Source organism: Salvelinus sp. IW2-2015, unplaced genomic scaffold (assembly GCF_002910315.2).
Source record: "Salvelinus sp. IW2-2015 unplaced genomic scaffold, ASM291031v2 Un_scaffold16597, whole genome shotgun sequence".
Taxonomy (NCBI): Eukaryota; Metazoa; Chordata; class Actinopteri; order Salmoniformes; family Salmonidae; genus Salvelinus; species Salvelinus sp. IW2-2015.
Genome location: NW_019957665.1, coordinates 26,574 through 50,088, shown reverse-complemented (window position 1 = coordinate 50,088; position 23,515 = coordinate 26,574). Strand labels below are relative to the sequence as shown.

Here is a 23,515-nt window from a genome sequence, read left to right as displayed (position 1 = left end):
ATGCATGAATCAACATTTCAACGGACTCTAAATGGCTATTGGAAATGAATACCTACACTCCTAAGCACTATCTAGAACATCAAATGGTACTTTGGATGTCTCAATAGGAAAACCCTTTGAAGAACCCTTTTTGGTTCCAGGTTGAACCCTTTTCGGTTCCATGTAGAACCCTTTCCACAGAGGGGTTCAACCTGGAACCAAAAAGGGTTCTTCAAAGGGTCTTCCTATTGAGACATCCAAAGTACCATTTGATGTTCTAGATAGTGCTTAGGAGTGTAGGTATTAACTTCCAATAGCTACCTGGAACCAAAATTGTTCTAACGGGACACAAAAAGGGCTCTGCCATGGCGACAGCCAAAGAACCCTTTTGGAACCCTTTTTCTAAGAGTGTATAGGCTGCATGTGTAGAATATGAATATTGAACTTGAAGTTATTTTTAAAGGCCTAAATATTCCAAGCTTTTTTATTTATTTTTCTATGTTCATTCACATTAGGCTCCGTGCATTTTTTGCACATCATGTAGACCAGAACAATTATATTACTGTGGGACCAGACAACCTAATAACAGCCCCGCCGCGATAGCCCCTGGATACCAAATGCGCGTTCCTTCTCGGCTCGCGCGGCCGTCACTGCAACYGCATACGCCACAATAACATTTCGGACCAGAGGCACCGCACTTGCTTACAATGAAACACAGGTGGAGGCTAGCAGTGGAACTCTAGCCTGTGGTGCCTTCCATTTAGACCGAGGGATGGGTAGATGACGACCGAGAGCAATGGAGTCGAGGGCCCGTTGATACCATGAATGACAGGTATCACAAGGCGGCCCGGGATGGCTACCTGGACCTGCTGAAAGAGGCTACGCGGAAGGACTTGAACGCGCCGGATGAAGATGGCATGACACCGACGTTATGGGCCGCTTATCATGGCAACTTGGAGGCTCTACGACTTATCGTGGGCAGAGGGTAAGTAGGCTTTTAAGAACTGAAAATGTACTTTTCGTCACGTGTGGAATCTTGTATTCCTTTTGCTCAACTCGTGCAGTAGTAAAGGATAGATAGTGTCCATATCTCAGTGTCCATATCTCGTGTGGTTAATAATATTGTGTTTGGTAGACATTGAAGTAGTAATGCGCACTCTTATTATGGATAGATACGATAGGTAAAGTTCCCCCTGTGGAAAATAGTTATTCTATTCTATAGCTAACCTATACTAGCTAGCCTACCCCTTCATGCAGTGCTCTGTGTAGTTTATGTATATTATCCTAGGGAACGCAACACCTCTGTAGGAATTAGCTCCGGTCTAGTAAGATCTGTAGCGTTAGGTAAGGTCTGTAACATTAGGTAGGGCTAGTATTAAAAGGTCTGTAACATTAGGTCAGGTCTGTAGAATTAGGTAAGGTCTGTAGAATTAGGTAGGGCTAGTATTAAAGGTCTGTAACATTAGGTAAGGTCTGTAACATTAGGTAGGCTATTTATTAAAGGTCTGTAGAATTAGGTTAAGGTCTGTAACAATAGGTAGGGCTAGTAAGGTCAGTAGCAAGGTGCAGCACCAGTAGTGCTAGAGGATGTGCCATAATAAACACATGAAAGAGGAGATCATACCTACTGACTGATTCAGGATGCAGGATAAAATAAGTAACAGTAGTCTACTGACTGATTCAGGATGCAGGATAAATAAAGTAACAGTAGCCTACTGACTGATTCAGGACAAATAACGTAACAGTAGCCTACTGACTGATTCAGGACATAACGTAACAGTAGCCTACTGACTGATTCAGGATAAATAAAGTAACAGTAGCCTACTAACTGATTCAGGATGCAGGATAAATAAAGTAACAGTAGCCTACTGACTGATTCAGGATGCAGGATAAATAAAGTAGCAGTAGCCTACTGACTGATTCAGGATGCATGATAAATAAAGTAACAGTCGCCTACTGACTGATTCAGGATGCAGGATAAATAACGTAACAGTAGCCTACTGACTGATTCAGGACAAATAACGTAACAGTAGCCTACTGACTGATTCAGGATAAATAAAGTAACAGTAGCCTACTGACTGATTCAGGATGCAGGATAAATAAAGTAGCAGTAGCCTACTGACTGATTCAGGATGCATGATAAATAAAGTAACAGTCGCCTACTGACTGATTCAGGATGCAGGATAAATAAAGTAGCAGTAGCCTACTGACTGATTCAGATGCAGGATAAATAAAGTAACAGTAACAGGATTTATTGAAGTCATGTATGTTTGTTCCATTGGAATGAACTGTTTTGGCTCGGGGTAAACAAGTAAATGGTCACCAATACAACCACACACTGACCACACTAAGTGTATACTGCAGAGAGGCCTACCTACTGTGAACATTTCCTGTAGTTTTATTGGACAGTATATCTTTTGTGTTTTGGAATACCATAGAATATCATATAATAGAATATCACAGAATAGAATATCATATATCTATTGTTCATTTGGATAGAACAAAAATTGCCTTCTCCTTTTCCCAAATACCCCCAGACATACAGTATGTTGACTGGCACAGCTAGGGTCAGCCACGAGGATACAGCCTAGCTGTGTAGACCAGTTTAATCATGAACCTTTCCATTGATGACAATCAATGCACATCGTCACGTCAACAACATTTATCAGATCCATTGTGATATTTTGGGGTATTTGGAAGTTTTATTTACATATATAGAATATGAGATGAGTGATACAGCAGTGTACAGAGTACTGGTAGAACGGGGATTGAACCAAGATTGTTCCAGACTTTGTGCCATTTAAAGTCACATAGGGCCCTGCCAGGGGCCCTGAGGCAGCGGTCAACCCGCGTTCTACCAGTCACTCTGTACACTGCTGTATCACTCATCTCATATTCTATATATGTAAATAAAACTTCCAAATACCCCCCCAAAATATCACAATGGATCTGATAAATGTTTTGTTGATGTGACGATGTGCATTGATTGATTTGGCCTCGCCCTACCTTCTCTGTGGAGGGACTACTGGCTCCAACTATAGACTAACCAATGAGCAAGCTACTGCTTAGTTATGTCACTGTTTTTCAATTAACCATAAAAAGTGTCATCATGCTCTAATCATATCCTAGCAACATAAAATGTTTGCCAAAAAAGGAAGTCTACCATGATCAGTTAAGGCTGTTGTTGTATCCTCTCCTCAGCTTAACATTGCTTCTTGAAAAAACATCAGAGCATCAGAGAGGTGAGATTAGAATTCTAGATGTAGAATGTTACTTTACTGGTTATTGTGCAGGTCAGAGTTATGTGATGCAACAATGGACAACTCATCACACGTCATCATGCTAGTTCTTCTTTCAGTAAAACTTGTAAAGTGTAATGCATTTTTTATAGACAGACAATGCCACCTTAGTTTCCATGTATGTCATTTGTCAGTAGCTATAAATTAATTCAGATCATACATTCTATTCAGGATAAAAAATGAATACATCTAATTTGGGACAATCAGTGCAAATGACCAGTGGCCAATGAGCCTGTTTAGATAACATCAGGTTCAAAACTTATGGCATCCTTGATAAAMACTTTTTTAAACTGTATGAAATAATACAACTGAGATATATTGTATGCAAAAGAAAAAAAGGAAAATTATATTATTTTATATACTAATACAATTGATCAGAGAAATAGATTGTGTTTAACATGTGATAAAAAAGATGTGTAAACATTTCCCAATTTGATTGAGCATACAACAACTCAGTATTTGTATTATTTATTTTATACAGTCTTTTTTGCTCATCTTTATCAAGGATTGCCAATAACTTTGGACCTGAATGTATGTTCGATTTAGATTAGGAAGCACCAGTAAACTGGAGTACACAAAGCTCTCTTCAGCGTGTTTCTGGCTGACCTGGTTTCCCTTCCTGTCCAGAGAAAGAAGCCCATTAGCAAAGTAGTTAATTGGCAAAAGTTTGGGGGATTCTCTCTCTCTCTAATCTCTATTTCTCTCTCCTTCTGTCTCTCTRTTTCTCTCCATAAATGTGTATGCACCTAATATGGGTTGGGAGWGGGTGGGGTCCTGTTTGGGTGTTTAAGACAGGGGCTTTCACACATACCTTGTGTTGGGGGGAGATTGTAACGACAGTGGACACAGAACTAAGTATCCCACCACAAAGTAGTATACGTGGGTGAAGGTGGTTGGGGGTAGGGTGAGAATCGTATTCATACGATCAACTGTCAGAGCAATAGGCAGGTGAGGGCCTCCGTACCATGGCTAAGTTATCTGTTTCACCAGGGCCCTGTCAGGCATCCTATTGGAAATGACACGTAAAGCTCTTACAAGATGCCACCTTTTCTCAAGCGTCCAAGGCTTTTGGTAGAGGTGGGGACAGCGGAAAGGGGAGTCTCTCAGTCAGTGGTGGGACATAGGGAAAGCCCAGATTCAGCCGTTCTGTCAGCAGTATTCAGCTTTCAGAGTCCAGGAGAAACGGGGGCATCGAGTTCACACGAGTGAGGTGGAGCTGAGCTGGTGGGGAACAAGTAGGCCGGGCTTGCTAGGGAAAGGTAGGGCCGGGCTGCTAGGGCAAGGTAGGCGGGCTGCTAGGCACAGGTAGGGCCGGGCTGCTAGGCAAGGTAGCGGCGGCTGCCAGGGCAACGGTACGGCCGTGGCTGCTAGGAAACGGAGCTCTAGTGAGGCGTTACCAGGAAAGCGATCAGGCCGGCTGGCTAGGCAAAAGTCGGGCCGGCTGCTAGGGCAAGTAGGGCCGGGCTGTAGGGGCAAGTAGGGCCGGCTGCTAGGGAAAGGTAGGCCGGGCTGCGAGGACACGTAGCGCGCGGCTGCTAGGGCAAGGTAGGCCGGGCTGCTAGGGAAAGGTAGGCCGGGCTGCTAGGGCAAGTGAGGCCGGGCTGCTAGGCCGAAAGGCAACAACGCAGGGGAACTAGCCGGGTGCTGCTAGGGAAGGTAGGGCCGGGCTGCTAGGGAAGGTGGGCCGGGCCGCTAGGGCAAAGTAGGCCGGCTGCTAGGGAAAGGTAGGCCGGGCTGCTAGGGAAAGGTAGGGCCCGGGCTGCTAGGGAAGGTAGGCCGGGCTGCTAGGGAAAGGTAGGGCCGGGGCTGCTAGGGAAAGTAGGCCGGGCCGTGAGTAGGGCCGGCGTAGGGAAAGTAGGGCCGGGCTGCTAGGGAAAGGTAGGCCGGGCTGCTAGGGCAAGGTAGGCCGGGCTGCTAGGAAGGTAGCGGCGGGCTGCTAGGGAAGGTAGGGCCGGGCTGCTAGGGGAAGGTAGCCGGGCTGCTAGGAAAGTAGGGCCGGGCTGCTAGGGGAAGGTAGGGCCGGGCTGCTAGGGGAAGGTAGGGCCGGGCTGCTAGGAAGGTAGGGCCGGGCTGCTAGGAAAGGTAGGGCCGGGCTGCTAGGGAAAGGTAGGCCGGGCTGCTAGCGGAAAGGTAGGGCCGGGCTGCTAGGGAAAGGTAGGGCCGGGCTGCTAGGGAGCACTTGTATGAGCTAGATGTTCCATGTTGAGAGGGATGGATGCTCCCAGCTCTTTCTTCTTTGGGTTGAAAAAACTGAGTTTGTCTGATGGTGTAACTTCTGTTGTGGGGAGATGAGGGAGCTTGACGGGTGCGGAACTCCTGTGTGTTCTCAGGTTCTGCTCACGGACGTTCCCAAACTCAGAGAAATTACATTGATTTTCCCCGGACGTTTCACAAACTCTCGGCTGCCATCTCTAAGATGGCCCCTGGCTGCCCCCGCTGGTCGATGGTCTGCCTGTGGACTTTTATAAAAAGTGAATTGGACAGGACTTGTTTTATGTGTTGCGTGAGTGCGTCGGGGGAGTTGCAACTAAGCAGTTGGTGGGTGGTTTGAGTGACCTAAAGAACTGGAGGCCTGGAGCGTTGTTCTGTGGGGACTATAAGGTCTTTGCCAAGGTCCTCTCTAACAGACTGAAGTCCAACTGGGACTCTATTGTAAACAAGGACCAAATGTACTGTGTACCAGGATGCTCAATCACAGACAATCTGTTCAGAACCAGGGACATGCTGGGCCTGTCAAAAGCCTTTAGAATGTGATCTTTGGACCTTCTTCCTTAGAAAGCCTTTGATAGGATGGACCATGACTATCTGTTCAATCTGTTGTCTGCATTTGGTTGTGGGGAGAATTTTGTGGCCTGTGTTAAAATGTATGCTGGGGCTTCATGTATGGTGAAGGTGGGCGGGGGGGCTGAGTAGGCCAGTCTGGGTAGGCCAGTCTGGGTAGGCCAGTCTGGGTAGGGCGGGACATTTGCCAGGGATGTCCTCTATCGGGGCAGCTATGCACACTTACTATTGAGGAACTTCTGGGCCTGCTACACAGGAGGCTGTGGGCAGTGTGTGTGCCAGACAGGGTTGAGGACAGGTGTAGCAATATCAGCATACGCTGCTGACGTCTCAGAGATGATTAGGGATGAGCAGAACCTACGGGGTCTAGTTTGAGAGGCTCTGTTATGTGGGGCATGGAGGGACAGGGCAGCTTCCGGGGGGGGGTTGCATCTGGGCTTGGAGGGGTGGGTCAGGAAGAACTGTGAGGGAGTGTCACAAGTSGTGGTGTCGAAGCCAGGCGAAGTGGAGGTGGCTCCTCTACCAAGTGTCATACAGAGTGAGGGTGCTGATCATCAACAACTTGGTGGCATCGTCCCTATGCCATAAATTGACCCCGGCGGTCTGCTGCCTGTCCAGGAGGGGGGACAAGGCCTCATGGACCTGGAGAGCAGGGTGGCAGGCTTCCGACTGTGGCACAGAGACTATACCACACTGATGATGGCTGGACTGACTTTTAACACTCCGATCCTGGGGAAGTTTGCGGAGGTGGGGGGCAATGCACTGTACACCCTCAGTGTCAAGGAAGTGAGGCACATCAGGAGCTTAGTGGTTGTGAAGGGGCATCAGTGGCAGGGGGTTGTGGGGGCTGAGAGCATGGCAGGGTATAGGTGGAGGGTGCTCAATAAGCTCCCATTGCCGAAAAGGTCAGGTGACCGAGGTATTCCAGCAGTGAAAGGGCCAAATGTGTTGGGTTTAATTTTTTGTCTCTCTCTGTCTCCCTGTCTCTTTCCCCTTCTCTGTCATTTCTCACTCTCTCTGTCAGTGTGTCTGCTTTTGSCAGGCATAGTCCGATCTCTCGTTCTCTCACACAGACTAAGTGGGCCTTGTGTGCATTTCAGAAACACAATTATACTGTAAGCAAATGCCAAATTAGGTTTGATGTGGTTCATTAGTCCTCTGTGCATTCCACCATTTTGTTCAGGGTAAATGTACACAAGGTAACACAATGGCGGGTCCACTTAGACAGTGTGGTGATAAAGTAACTGATAACAACCCTAGTTCTAGGAATTCCCACGGTATACAGCTGATAAAACATTTACTACACTAAATGTGCACTGTACCCATCTCTCACTGATTATGATAAACAGCCATTCTAACACCATGAAGAAGTCTGCGTGACATTTGGTACTAAAAATACTTTCATAGTCACCATAGTTTCTCACAACACCAGTGACTACTAYACGGCAGCACCCTTGAGATCCAGGGAGATCATTTCAATGATGTCTGACAACTTTATTGGGTTTGCTGCTGAAATACAGGCCTGGCAGATTTACAGTGGATTTATAGTGAATTTAGTGGATAGTGAAACAGTAGCAGTAGGGAGCAACAATCTGTCATTCTATGATGTAACAACAAGCATAGTCAGGACACTGAGGACAGTGGAGTACTTTTCAATTCCATTCCATTCTTATCATATGTTAAGTGAACAGGGGTTATCATGTGTTATTATTGGGCTATGACCTGCAGTAAAAGGTGCCCAGAGAAGAGTGAGGGATGTGTAAAATCATGTAATGTCTAACAACTGGCGCTGTAATTGCATAACAGCCATTATGTATCATCAAATAGCTGGTCGTCTGTAGCTCAGTTGGTAGAGCATGATGTGTGCAATGCCATGATGGTGAGTTGGATTCCTGGGACCAGACGTAAAATGTATGCATCAATGTAAGTGGCTTTGGATAAAGTGTCTGGTAATTGGCAGATATTATATAATAGCACTGATATTTAGATTTATTTGAGATTCGTCTGCCCAGAGGCCCGGGCATTTGTGACAGAGTCCTTTAAAGCACTTTTTTGAGTCCCCTTTGCACATACATTTGCACCCCAAAACATTTACCAGGAGAGTGGACAAAATAGGAGCCCCAAAAGACGCTGATAATCAAAAATGAGAGAAAAATAAATAAATCTTTATTTGCATTTTGACAAATAAAGATTTAATGAAGAAAAGTACTCTTGTAACTCAGTTAAACTGTGATACATATTCTTAATCTGTTACGGCTAGACGTTCCGCTAGCGGACCCCTCGACAACATCCGGTGAAATTGCAGAGCGCCAAATTCAAATTACTATAAATATTAAACTTTCATGAAATCACAAGTGCAATACATCAAAATAAAGCTTAACTTCTTGTTAATCCAGCCGCCGTGTCAGATTTCAAAAAGGCTTTACGGCGAAAGCTAACCATGCGATTATCTGAGGACAGCGCCCCATCATACAAATGCATGACAAACATATTTTAACCAGGGAGGTGCGACACGAAAGTCAGAAATAATGATATAATTCATGCCTTACCTTTGAAGAGCTTCTTCTGTTGGCACTCCAAAATGTTCCAGAAACATCACAAATGGTCCTTTTGTTCGATAAATTCCTTCTTTATATCCCCAAAATGTCCATTTATTTGGCACGTTTGATTCAGAAATACACCGGTTCCAACTCGCCCAACATGACTACAAATGATCTAATAAGTTACCTGTAAACTTGGTCCAAACAACTTTCCTAATCCAACCTTGGGTATCCTAAAACATAAATAATCAATCAAATTTAAGACAGAATATACTGTGTTCAATAGCGGATAAATTCAACGTGGAGCGAGCTCCAGGTCGTGCGCAACAAACAATAGAGTCCACTTGGCTTGACACTCACAACGAACAGCCGTACTTCTTCATTTCTCAAAGAAAAACATCAACCAATTTCTAGAGACTGTTGACATCTAGTGGAAGCCATAGGAACTGTAACCAGGTGTCTCATTAATATAGTTTCCCATAGAAAACGAATTGAAAACACAGTGAACTCAACAACAAAAAATCCTGGATGGTTTGTCCTCGGGGTTTCGCCTGCCAAATAAGTTATGTTATACTCAGACATTATTTAACAGTTTTAGAAACTTTAGTGTGTTTTCTACCCAATCAACCAATTATATGCATATCCTAGCTTCTGGGCCTGAGTAACAGGCAGTTTACTTTGGGCACGCTTTTCATCTGGACGTGAAAAGTGCCCCCTAGCCCGAAGAAGTTTTAATAGAACAGAATGACCCTAGCCCTACCTGACCCTAGCCCTACCTGACCCTAACCTAAACCTACCCTACCTGACCCTAAACCTAGCCCTAACTGACCCCAACCCTACCTGACCCTAGCTCTAGCCCTACCTGACCCTAACATACCCTAACCCTACCTGATCCTAGCCCTACCTAAACCATAGCCCTACATATCCTAAACCTAGCCCTACATCTACCTAACCCTACCGGACCCTATACAAGTACAATACGCCCTACCTAACCCTGACCATACCTGTCCAGTAGATAAAGCAGTCAGATGAAGTCAACGATGTTTCATGTATACAGAATAGTAGAGACCAATATAAAGTATATTTTTTAATTGTTCTGTTATTTTGTAGCGTCTGTGACCCCTCAGTTCCTAGAAGATTTAGACCGTGACCCCTCAGTTCCTAAATGATTTAGACCGTGACCCCTCAGTTCCTAGAAGATTGAGACTGTGACCCTCAGTTCCTAGAAGATTGAGACTGTGACCCCTCAGTTCCTAGAAGATTGAGACTGTGACCCCTCAGTTCCTAGAAGATTGAGACGTGGACCCCTCAGTTCCTAGAAGATTGAGACTGTGACCCCTCAGTTCCTAGAAGATTGAGACCGTGACCCTCAGTTCCTAAATGATTTAGACCGTGACCCCTCAGTTCCTAAATGATTATAGACCGTGACCCCTCAGTTCCTAAATGATTTAGACGGTGACCCCTCAGTTCCTAGAAGGTTTAGACTTCCCAGACCACTTTTGTCTTATGTCCCAGACAAGACGACACATGCAAAACAAGACACTAAAATTGGCAGACAAGAGAGGAGACAGCAAATAAATTCTGGCGACCCAGTTTGAACCCTTGTAGGTAACACTAGACAGTGAGAAACCAGGGTTGGGCAGGTGATATTTTAATAATTTGGCTGCCCGAGCTAATGCAGAGGCTTTAGCTCAGAAGGCTAAGTAACACAGTAATGTGTTAGCACCTTTTTTCTCAGAGTGCAGGGTTCTATCTAGGACCAAAAAGGGTTCTTCAGCTGTCCCCATAGGGGAACCCTCTGAAGAACCCCTTTTGATTCCAGGTAGAAGCCTTTTGGTTCTAGTTATAACCCTTTTGGGTTCCATGTAAAACCCTTTCCACAGAGGGTTCTACATGGAACCCAAAAGGGTTCTACCTGGAACCAAAAAGGTTTATCCTATGGGGACAGTCGAAGAACCCTTTTGGAACGTTTTTTTCTAAGAGTGTGGATTGTCAGATCAGGGCAGGAAGAAATGAAAGTCAGGCAAGTTAGGAGTTGGTTAATCCTATGGCTCTCCTAGCTAATACCTAGGTTTTAGCTCAGTGGGCTAAGACAGCCATATGGCGCGTAGCAGACCTGGGTTTGAATTTTGATCGTTCTCACAGTGGGGGGGAAATCAGGATCAGGCAGGTGGGGTGTTAATCTGCTGGGTTCCTAGTTAATGCCTTTAACTCATTGGGCTAAAACTGTTGTGTTGCGCGCGAGACCCGGGTCGGTGACACAAGAAATCAAGGTCAGGCTGGTGCAAGGTGCTAATCCTGGCTCTGGTTGGGACTAGCGTGGCAGGCACACAGCTTCTCCGCTGTCTGTGAAAACCTTGCAGCTTTGTCCATCAATAATGTATCCCTAGCCTCTGTGACCAGTGCAATGCTAGCTGCACCTGCAGCTCATCAAATATTGATCAAGCCTGTTGGAGGACTAATGCTACAGTATATAGGGATACTACGACTGAGGTCAAATCCTGTCTGTTCAAGTATTTATGTTGGAAAGTCAACTGAAATCAACTCAATTATTGCTTTAAGGTCATCTGGAACTTTTTTGAAAAACAGTTTACGGTTGCCCCTATCACTTCCACTGATCGTTAGCTAGCTAGCTAGCTGTGGCTAATGTTAGTGAAGGTCCTAATGGATTTTCAAAGAAAACTGGAAAATGACAGACTTGGGTTTTTATATCAGGTAAATCCATTTGAATTCAACCACTTTTTGACAGCATCCCTTTAGATTTATACAACACTTTCCATACATTAGAAATCCAAGGCTTAAAAACAAAGGTGTCCATGTATGCCGATGACTCAAGTTTTATATTAAGTCCACAAGCTAGATCCCTGCAATGTCTCATTGAAGATCTAGATAGCTCTGCTGACTCTCTGGACTAAAACCTAATTATGATAAGTGTACAATATTACGTATTGGATCTTTAAAACAAAAACTTTTACATTAACCTGCAGTTACCTTTAAAATGGGCTTACGGTAGAGTAGACATACTTGGTATTCATATCACAAAATATATAAATGAGCTCGCCACAGTGAATTTCAATAGAAAACATTTGTAAAAATAGACAAAGATTCCTGCAACCAAGGAGGTAAATACCTGTCTATTTATGGACAAATTGCCCTGATTAACGTAGTCATATCTCAGTTTACTCACTTATGACGCTGCCTACTCCTGATGATTCGTTCTCAAATCATATGAGAAAGAAATATTTGCTAGCTGTGGAAAGAGGGTTAGCTAACTAACAATTTTCTGTGCTAACATAATTGCAAAAGGGTTTTCTAATGATCAATTAGCCTTTTAAAATGATAAACTTGGATTACTAACACAACGTGCCAATGAACACAGGAGTGATGGTTGCTGATAGTGGGCCTCTGTTCGCCTATGTAGATATTCCATAAAAATCTGCCATTTCCAGCTACAATAGTCATTTACAACATTAACAATGTCTACACTGTATTTCTGATCAATTGATGTTATTTTAAGGACACATTTCTTTGCTTTTCCTTCAAAAACAAGGACATTTCTAAGTGACCAAAACTTTGAATGGTAGTGTATATATATATATATATATATAATATACAGTAATCCCTCGTTTATCGCGGGGGTTACGTTCCGAAAATGACCCGCGATAAGTGAAATCCGCCGAATAGAAAACTTTTTTTTTATTACAATTAGCAACTATTACATGTATACAAATACAGTGACTCACGTGTAGGCCGCTTTTCGTCGACATTATGGGTTTAGGAGATGTTCGAAATTACAAGATAATTGGCCAACTTAATGTAAATTTGCCCAAGCTGTTTTATGTACGTACACATAACTGCACGAGACGACAAAATGATAGCACAATTCGTAGCATGTTTTGATACAAGAAGCTTGAGTGATGTTTTTAGCGAATCAGAATTCAGAGCACAATGCACCAAAAAAAAAAAAAAATGCATATGAAAAATCGCGAAATAGCGAATCCGCGATAAGTGAACCGCGAAGTGGCGAGGGATCACTGATATATATTATATTTCTACCTGGCTCGACTAAAATAATCTTGGTTGACCAACAGCCTATCAACCAAACAATCAACCATCGACTAATTGGGGTCAGCCCTACTAGCCTTGCCCCACTTGTTAGATATRATGCACATTAATAGCTTGAGAGCAAACGTCCTCGCCATGTGATTTATCATAGTAATAGGCAGCAGCAATCTAAAGGATCAGATGGAAAACATGCCAGGAAAAGTGATTGGCTGAAATGATGAAGGAAGTGGATGGAGAAATGCAGTTGTCAAACAGTTGTCATTTTTGTCTTAATTTAACGTTAAATGTAAAAATAAAAAGTATCTTAACACTCGTAAACTCAGTTTTTCTTTTTATATTCGTATATGTTGTAACTTAGACCCTACTTTACATCATCTGAGGTTGTGTTGTGCCCGCCATCGGTTGAGACACAACATGCATTAAGGTTTAAAAATTATACTTTATAAAAAACATGATTCTTTTCAAGAAATGATCAAATAGTTTGACAACCCTGTTTGTAAGCATTTAAAAGATATCAATCTCAAGCGTTTATCTTTTCCAGTGATGAAGACATGAMGTCTCYTGGTATGGTAGGTATGCAACATGGGTCAACTTTGAGCACCTTTATCTCTTGAATGTTTTGGTATTCAAGTCAAAAGAGTCACTTTCTGATCACTTCTACAATGGGAAAATATGTATGGAAGGTTTACTTCAAATCAAAAAGGGGAGTTGTCAAAAAGTGATTGAATTCAAATGGATTGACCCTGTCATAACAGGACCTCTTTCACCCCCTCTGCCCCGTTGACACTAATACAGATGATCTTCCATGCTTGACTATGGGGATGTCATCTACAGTTCAACATGCAAGGGATCCCCAGAGAAGCAAGATGGGCTTCATCATTCCACCATTTTGTTCAGGGTAAATGTACACAAGGTAACACAGTGGCGTGTCCACTTAGACAGTGTGGTGATAAAGTAACTGATAACAACCCTAGTTCTAGGAATTCCCACGGTATACAGCTTATAAAACATTTACTACACTAAATGTGCACTGRACCCATCTCTCACTGATTATGATAAACAGCACACATTCACATTTCCACCAATCAGCKTGTCAACGTATCCTCAAGCAATAGAACAGTGCTGAATAATACCTAACCTCTACTGTACAAGTAGAATACACTCTACCTAACCCTATCTGACCCTAACCTGACCCCCTTATGGGCTACCGAGTGGCACAGCGGTCTAAGGCTCTGCATCTCAGTGCAGAGAGTTCACTACCATACCTGGTTTGATCCCGGGCTGTATCACAACGCCATAGGAACGGCGCTTGGTAGGCCTCATTATAAAATAAGAATTTGTTCTTACACTGATTGCCTAGTTAAATAAGGTTCAAGTAATAATAAAACCCACCAGACCCTAACCAATATAAAGTTATTGTTTCATTGTTCTTATTATTCTGTGTACTCAGTGACCCTCATTCCTAGACGATTTAGACTGTGAACCTGTCCTGTTGTTGTCACATGTTCCTGTCTTGCTGTTGTCCTTCGTCCTCCTGTCCTTCTCTGTGTTGTCACATGTCCCTGTCCTTCTGTGTTGTCATGTCTGTCTTGTCCTGTGATTTCAATGTTTTGTTGTTATTGATTTATTGCACTGCACTTCTAGTCGTCACTGCCAGGCCGTCATTGTAATAAGAATTGTTTGTAGTGCTTACAGGCAGCTTTGAATACTCTGATAAGGGCCTATATTGTAAGGCAGGGGCTGTATACATGTGCACTTCACATTTCCATATCATAAACTCATGTATTACAGTGGTCAACGTTTTGAACACTGTGTACAGTTACAAGATGACATGGTGTCATACCTTGGGTTTGTTCTGAACACAATCAGACAGTGTTTGTTGTATTGGGCAAAGATGTGCCGTGGACCACGCATCTGAACGCACTCATACTCCATTCTATGCAAAAATAATTACCATCTGCGGCTTGAATTGCCCTGTTAAAGCCTTAAACTACTGTATGTCATTTTTTAATTGAGCTTCTCATGTTGGCTATAGAACATACAAAACACCTTATAGTGAAGACTCTTCTTTGAGTCATAAAGTGCATTGAAAAACTTAGGAACTGTGCACCTTTGGAGAGAGGTGTGTGCCACTTGGAGACACCAGTTAGACCTACTCACTCAAACCCTTGTCATTCTTTTGTCTTATGTTACACCTAGCACATTTTCCAAGAATATTCTTATCATGTTACTGAATGTATCCAGAGTATTTTCTGATTTAGTTATCAACAAATGCAGTAAAAAGTGCTGTAAATGTAAAYAGAAAAYTCACATTAAATCAACAGTGTGTCAGGTGAACTGTTGTCCTCACCTTTAGTCTAATAATTGTCCCATAAATCTCCAAACTGTTCCCTTTTAATTGCTACCATGATTATGRATATGCTTTCCATATTTCCTCAGAGGAAAACATTTCATTTAGCCCTGTAGGCCAATGCCCACCAATGTAAGGGATTTTAACTGACTCACCTGGATAAATAAAGGTTACATAAAATATATACATTTAAAAAAGAACCATGGATTAAAGTGTCTCCTGGCCCATAGACTACTTTCAGGGTGAGGAACCATCTAACATCAAGTTGTAAAATCCTGAACTTCCCCTTTAAGATCAGCAATAGGGTTAGTGTACCACCACCCGGAACCATTCCAAATCTGACAGCTGTTTATACACTGCCTCTAAATAAAGAGGAACTTCCTGTTAATATTTAAACCTCTGAAAGGATAAATTGAAGTACAATCTGGCGGTAAACAGGATTTCAACTTTGATGTAATTCCTGTAAAGAATTCCCTTTTCCTGGGAATAGAACTGAAATACGAATCACGTTGTGATATGTTATCAATGTTTTATGGAACACATTAGAACTCAAATCTGCCCTCCACCCTAAACAAATATTAGTGACGTTAAGTCATCTGCACTGTCACTACATTGGGAAAACTCAGCTCCAATGCTGCGCGACTGAAGGAATTGAGCATGACGTCACCAGGTATGCACYCCCCGGTAGTACGCTCCTGAGTCAGGGGCAGCCCGACCGGCCCGGGCCTCCCGTGAAACAAGACACTGGTTAGTGTAGTGGTGTTGACAAGCCGGTGTGTTGTGTTACAGGCNCCGGAACCATTCCAAATCTGACAGCTGTTTATACACTGCCTCTAAATAAAGAGGAACTTCCTGTTAATATTTAAACCTCTGAAAGGATAAATTGAAGTACAATCTGGCGGTAAACAGGATTTCAACTTTGATGTAATTCCTGTAAAGAATTCCCTTTTCCTGGGAATAGAACTGAAATACGAATCACGTTGTGATATGTTATCAATGTTTTATGGAACACATTAGAACTCAAATCTGCCCTCCACCCTAAACAAATATTAGTGACGTTAAGTCATCTGCACTGTCACTACATTGGGAAAACTCAGCTCCAATGCTGCGCGACTGAAGGAATTGAGCATGACGTCACCAGGTATGCACYCCCCGGTAGTACGCTCCTGAGTCAGGGGCAGCCCGACCGGCCCGGGCCTCCCGTGAAACAAGACACTGGTTAGTGTAGTGGTGTTGACAAGCCGGTGTGTTGTGTTACAGGCRGACTGTAGTGTAGAGGTGTTGGTCCTAGTGGAGGCTGAGGTGCCCATGGGGTCATGGTAGGCTGATGGTAGAGGAATGGAAAGCATGGAGAAGCCAGAGAAATCCTCTACACGTAATGACAGCAGGTCCAAACAGTGGTATTGTTCATCTTATAACTTGTGTATCTGCCATCTGTTTGGTGTCATTAAGAATTACTTTACTGTGTTGTTGTTGCTGCTGCTCCAGAGATTTACCAGTGCTAAAGGGTACTGTGATGTAAGGTTAAACATGATTTATGAAGATTCGGCGAAAAGCCCATGGATGAGCTCTGTGCTGAAATCATGATTTAAAAAATCTTGGGCTTTATCACAAGGTACCTGCTATGTTTAGGAGTATCTGAGAGTGGGTTATCCTTCTCCTGGTTCATATTACTCACAGATAGCACTTACTGAATGCCTTTGGAACAGAACAGCATGACTTGTTGTAACAGCATCYTCACCTCTGTCTTGGCACGGGTCTTCGTTGGCACTGTAAATAGTTGGGGATGATCTTGACATCGTTGCAAAATGTATGTTTCAAGTTCAGGTAAGAGTGAAAAAAAGAAAGTATCTTGTTTACTAAGAGCACGTATTTGTGGTGCCTTAGATTCAGCTTGATATTTTCACTTGGGATTTTCATTTGGGACTACTCCATTGGTTCTGGAGGGGAAAAAACGAAATCAAGCACAGTTCAAGTATTTGAAATACTTTTACATAGTCCTATGTTCGTCCCAGGTCTATGTGTTCGTCCCAGGTCTATGTGTTCGTCCCAGGTCTATGTGTACAACATCCATAGTAGGATGAAGACTTCCTAATATGGACGCCATATGTGTGCTATATGCCCATTGCTTCCTTCAGCCTCTCTGGATCAAAACTGTAGCTGATGTCTGTACTTCCTCTTGTTCTGCAGAGGCAACCCTGATAAGTGTGACATATGGGGGAACACACCTCTCCACCTGGCAGCCGCCAACGGCCACCACAACTGCCTGTCCTTCCTGGTGTCCTTCGGTGCCAACATGTGGTGCCTGGACAACGACTACCACACGCCCCTGGACATGGRCGCCACCAAAAGCCACATGGACTGTGTCCGCTACCTGGACTCGATTGCCGCCAAGCAGTCGGCCCTTAACCCCAAGCTGGTGGGGAAGCTGAAGGAGCGGGCTTTCCGCGAGGCCGAGAGGAGGATTAAGGAGTGTGTGAAGCTGCAGCGAAGCCACCACCAAGCCCTTGGGCGCAAGTTTCACAAAGAGGCGGCGGTCGGAGCAGTCCATGATCAGACGCCATGAGCTTACTCCAGGCTACACAAAGCAGCTCAGTGAGCCGCAACTGCACCACCCCTAAACAACCACCGACGTGTCAGTGTGCCATACTCCAGGTCAGTACAAGCTGCCTCAACCCTAAAACACCACTGTCAGATGTGTGCCGCATACTCTCAGGTCCGACCAAGCCCTGCCTTCCACCTAAAACAACTGTCATGTGCCATACTCTCAGGTCCAGTAAAGCGCCTCACCTACCCAACAACTGTCATGTGCATAACTCGGTCAGGTCAAGTACCAAGCTCGCGCTCACCTAAACACTGTTCAGTGTGCCATACTCTCAGGTCAGTACAACATCGCCCCCACCTAAACCACTGTCAGGTGCCATACTCTCGGTCAGGTACAAGCTGCACTCACTAAACCTGTCAGTGTGCCATGACTCTCGCGTCAGTACAAGCATGCCACAGCCTAAACACGTCAGTGTGCCATGAGCTCTCATGGTCAGTACACAGCTGCACACCACCTAAACAACTGTCAGTGGCCAGACTGTTCGGGCAGATACACAAGCTGCACAACCCTAAAACACTGTCAGTGTGCATACTCTTCAGGTCAGTACAAGCTGCCCACCTAAACACTGTCAGTGTGACCATACTCTCAGGTCAGTACAATGCGCCCACCTGGCTAAACACTGTCAGTGTTTTTTGCCATACTCTCAGGTCAGTACAGCAGCTGCCCTCACCTAAAAACACTGTCAGTGTGCCATACCTTCAGGTCGAGTACAAGCTGCCTCACCTAAACCACTGTCGTGTGCCATACTTTGGTCAGTACAAGCTGCACCACCTTAAACACTGTCAGTGTGCCATACTCTCAGGTCAAGTACAAGCTCCTTCACCTAACACTGTCAGTGTTGCCATTACTCTCAGCGTCAGTACACAGCGGCCTCACCTAACACTGTCAGTGGTGCCATACTTCTTCAGTCAGTTACAAGCTGCCCACCTAAACAACCTGTCAGTGTGCCCTACCTCTCAGGTCCAGTACAGGCTGCCTCACCTTAAACACGTCAGTTGTGCCATACTCTCAGGTCAGTAACAAGCTGCACAACCTAAACACTGTCAGTGTGCCATACTCTCAGGTCAGTACAAGCGCCTCACCCTAAACACTTCAGTGTGCCATTACTCTTCAGGTCAGTACAAGCTGCCTACCTAACACTGTCAGTTGCCATACTCTCAGGTCAGTACAAGCTGCCCTCACCTAAACCACTGTCAGTGTGGCCTATACTCTCAGGTCAGTACAAAGCTGCCTCACCTTAAACACTGTCAGTGTGCCATACTCTCAGGTTCAGTACAAGCTGCCCACCTAAACACTGTCAGATTGCCATACTTCTCACGTCAGTACAAGCTGCCCCACCTAAAACACTTCAGTGTGCCATACTCTCAGTCAGTACAAGCTGCCCACCTAAAACACTGTCAGTGTGCCATAACTCTCAGGTCAGTACAAAGCTCCCACCTAAACACTGTACAGTGTGCCATACTCTCAGGTCAGTACAAGCTGCTCACCTAACAACTGTCAGTGTGCCATACTCTCAGGTCAGTACAAGGCTGCCCTCACCCTAAACACTGTCAGGTGGCCATACTCTCAGGTCAGTACAAGCTGCCCCACCTAAACCACTGCAGTGTGCCATACTCTCAGGTCAGTACAAGCTGCCCCACCTAAACACTGTCAGTGTGCCATACTCTCAGGTCAGTACAAGCTGCACAACCTAACACTGTCAGTGTGCCATACTCTCAGGTCAGTAACAAGCTGCACAACCTAAAACACTGTCAGTGTGCCATACTCTCAGGTCAGTACCAACTGCCCCACTAAAACACTGTCCAGTTGCCATACTCTCGGTCCAGTAACAAGCTGCCCACCTAAACACTTCAGTGTGCCATACTTCAGTCAGTACAAGCTGCCCACCTAAACCTGTCAGTGTGCCATACTCTCAGTCGTACAAGCTGCCCCACCTAAACACTGTCAGTGTGCCATACTCTCAGGTCAGTACACAGCTGCCTCACCTAAACACTGTCAGTGTGCATTACTCTCGGAGTCAGTACAACTGCACCACCTAAACACGGTCAGTGTGCCATACTCTCAGGTCGTACAAGCTGCCCACCTAAACACATGTCAGTGTGCCTACTCTCGTGTCAGTAGCTCCACCTAAAACCATGTGCGATCTCTCAGGCCAGTACAAGGCCAACTACACGTCCAGTGTTGCCATACTCTCAGGTCAGTACAAGCTCTGCCCACCTAAACACTGTCAGCTGGCCCATACTTCTGGTCAGTACAAGACTGCCACAACCTAAACACTGGTCAAGCTGTGCCATACTCTCTGGTCAGTACAAGCTGCCCCACCTAAACCACTGTCAGTGTGCCATTACTCTCAAGGTCAGTACAGGCTCGCCACCTAAACACTGTCAGTGGTGTGTCACACCCTTGATCTATTTCACCTCGTTTGGTGGCTTGCTCCACTTGCCCTCCAGATTGGTCTCCATTTCTCCCAAAGGTCAGAGGCAGGGCAGGCCTCAGGAAGGCAGAAAGTCAGAACTGGAAGGCTAGGAACAAACTTAGACCACAGGACACACTCTCTGTAGGACTTAACGGGGACAAGACAAACAGGGCAAACAGACAAACAGAAAACTCAGGTATAAATGCACAGGGGATTAATGGGGAAAATTGGGAGGACACCTGAGGTGGTGGAGACAAGCACAAGACAGGTGAACAATAGATCAGGGTGTCAGTGTTGCCATACTCTCAGGTCAGTGTACAGTACAGCCTCATTCCAGCCATTATGACCTATTGAATATTATTTAAAGGGACCATTCCAACTCCAAAACCAACGATTTTGTCAGATGTTTCAAGACCGTAAAAAATTCGTCAATGTCAAGATGAGTTGCCATTCCACGCCATTGGTTCGTGTAGCTCCAGCTATATGATGCCTCAAAGCTAAATGAATACAATGGGAAAAGATGAACACAGCACATCCAGAATAATATGGTGCTTCTCTTTTCCTTGTCCATTTAGGGATTGTAGTACATATGCTGCATCTATAAAATGAGATGACCTGGGATTGGACTTCATCTCACAGTTTAACATGATGACAAATGTGATTCATGTTGAGTGTAATGTCCCTTTCATTTTCAACTATGGTGTACATAAATATAGATTCTGCAAAAACTTGTCAATTGTATCCTTCTCCTTTCTCCACTGATGGAAATGTTGCTGTCTCCAACTGTTGTGCATGTGAAATTGATACAGCAGCAGACATAAACAGATGGGGTTTTACATGCCACAACCCAGTGGGAACCAAGCAACATTTCCCATCAGTGGAGAAAGAGAGGTACAATGAAGTTATTTGCAATCTATATTTATGTACCACCATGGTGAAAATGAAAGGACATTACATCTCCAACACTTAAACATTTGTTCTTCTGATTAAATTGAGATGTGTGCTCCGCTTAATAGTGGTTGAAGCGTGTTGCTTTTGTCCCTGCAGGCTACTCTTTCACGCCACAACCCGAGGCACAGACCAAGATCCAGAAGAGGTTGGAGAAGAGGAAAGCAAGGGGACGGACCTTCAAGATCTAACCTGGGACGGCCCAGGAAGAGTGTGCGCTCCCTCTCGGGCCTCACAGCTGGGCAACCGATGCATGTTCTTTAAACAGGGAACCTATGGTCGGCCCTCGGGACCGCACAGGGCGCCGCCGGAAACCTCCGAAGAATAATTCCACGGAGACGCCAACGACGACGCCATCTCTCGTGCCATCAGCGAGCCGGACTTGTCTTACCGGCCCAACATGGAATACTCTGAGGTCAGCACCGACTCGGGCCACGACTCTCTCTGTCAACCGGCCCGTCTGGGAACCATGGTGTTCCGACGCACTATATCAGCGCGGCCTGTTCGGCAATAGGCCGGGCGCGACGAGGGGAGCCTCAGCGGAGGGAACCGAACGGGCTGCAGCCCAACGTGAGGTTGCGCAGCGGCTGCGGCGTTCGCCCAGCCTGGACGATGGGGGGACAGGCATCCGGCAGTGGCCCGCAGCCTCCAGGAAAGGACCGCCAGGATCTTCCCTGGGACGAGGTGGAGCTGGGGCTGGTTATGATGACTGCGAGGCCGTCACCAGCCGTTGGAAGGTGTTCTTTGGCTGCGCAGACTATGGGCGAGTTCCTCACCGTCTTCAGGCGGGAGAAGATTGACCTGGAGCGCTGCTGCTGTGCTCGGACCAGGACCTTCAAGAGCATCCACATCCCCCTGGGGCCCAGGAGAAAATCCTGGATGCCTGCAAGAGACGTCTGGAGACCCTGAGGACCCTGACTACATCGAGGACACCCTGCTGTGAATTGTGACTGACACTTTTGGATCTGAAGATCTGTGTAGATACTGTATACCTATTACTACTGTGGATGTTAGTCCAGATAACCTCCTACAGAGGTAACCTAATACAGAGTAACCTATACGGCCTCCTACAGAGTAAACCTAACCTACAGAGTAACCTACTACATAAACCTTACACCTACAGAGTAACCTAAACCTACCCAGAAGTAAAACCTAACCTACAGAGTAATAACCTTTAACTACAGAGTAAACACACTACAGAGTACACCTAAACCTTACAGAGTAAACCTAACCTACAGAGTAAACCTGTACACTTACAGAGTAAACCTAACCCTACAGAGTATAAATCAGGTAAACCTACACTACAAGGTACCTACCACTTACTAGAGAAACCTAACCTACAGAGTCAACCTACACTACAGAGTAAACCTACACTACAGAGTAAACCTTACCTACCAGAGTAAACTCTACACCTACCAGAGTAACCTAACCTACAGAGTAAACTAGTAACCTACAGAGTAAACCTAACCTACAGAGAAAGACCTACAGAGTAACCTAACCTACAGAGTAAACCATACTACTAGTAAACCTAGCTACAGAGTAACCTAACCTAAGAGAGATAAAACTAACCTAAGACCTACAGAGGAAAACCTAAACCTTACAGAGTAAACCTAACCTACAGAGTAAACCTATACTACAGAGTAAACCTATACTACAGAGTAAACCTAACCTACAGAGTAAACCTAACCTCCAGATTACATCTGAGTGTGTAGTGTGTGGGGATTTTTCACTGGGACATGTTAGTATCGTCGCTGCTCTCCYCTACACATAGTTATGAAGGTAGGCATCTAGTTTTTTCTTTGCTTGATGATAATAGTAACAATCCGGCATAGAATTMATTCCTGTCTGTCTCTGCAAATATGGCATTGCCATTCTTCTGGAGACCACTAGGTGGACACACTGTACAGGTCAAGCAGAATGTTCTTCCTACCTTAAAGGTAGGTCAGTGGAGCATTGTAGCTCAGTCTTGTCAGGGTAATGTCTCATAGGGGTTTGTTGTAGTATATGCAACATTCAGAGACTTTACAGCTACAACATAAATAGCGGTTTGTTGTAGTGTATGCAATATTCAGAGACACGCTTGTCTGACTCTGCGATTATGTAAGGACATTCAGAGAAATGTTGTCATTTCATTCCCTGGGTCAGAAAGGAGGACATTGTTAAKGTAAACATCTCAGTGAACAAAAGAAGACAAGTAAAATACAGAAACCTGAGCTTTCTATGGACTTTATAAATKAAGGAGAAGAGCTGAAGAAATCTGAAAGGTATTTTGGATYGTTGCAGCTTCATTAGAGTGAGTTCTAGAAGTCCACTGCACTGTTGACCAATTTKAATGATCTAAAGGACACTGTTGACCGTTTTAATTAACTAAACGACACTGTTGACCTTTTTAATGATCTAAACAACACTGTTGACTGTTTTAATGAACTAAAATATACTGTTGACCGTTTTAATTAACTGAACCACACTGTTGACAGTTTTAATTAACTAAATAACACAGTTGACCGTTTTAATGATCTAAAGGACTCTGTT

General features: G+C 44.7%; 1 pseudogene; it reads left to right on the top strand.

Annotated features, from left to right (window-relative positions):
- Nucleotides 1–663: 663 nt before the first annotated feature.
- LOC112080936 (pre-mRNA splicing regulator USH1G-like) lies at nt 664–21,950 on the top strand (annotated as a pseudogene).
- Nucleotides 21,951–23,515: the final 1,565 nt, after the last annotated feature.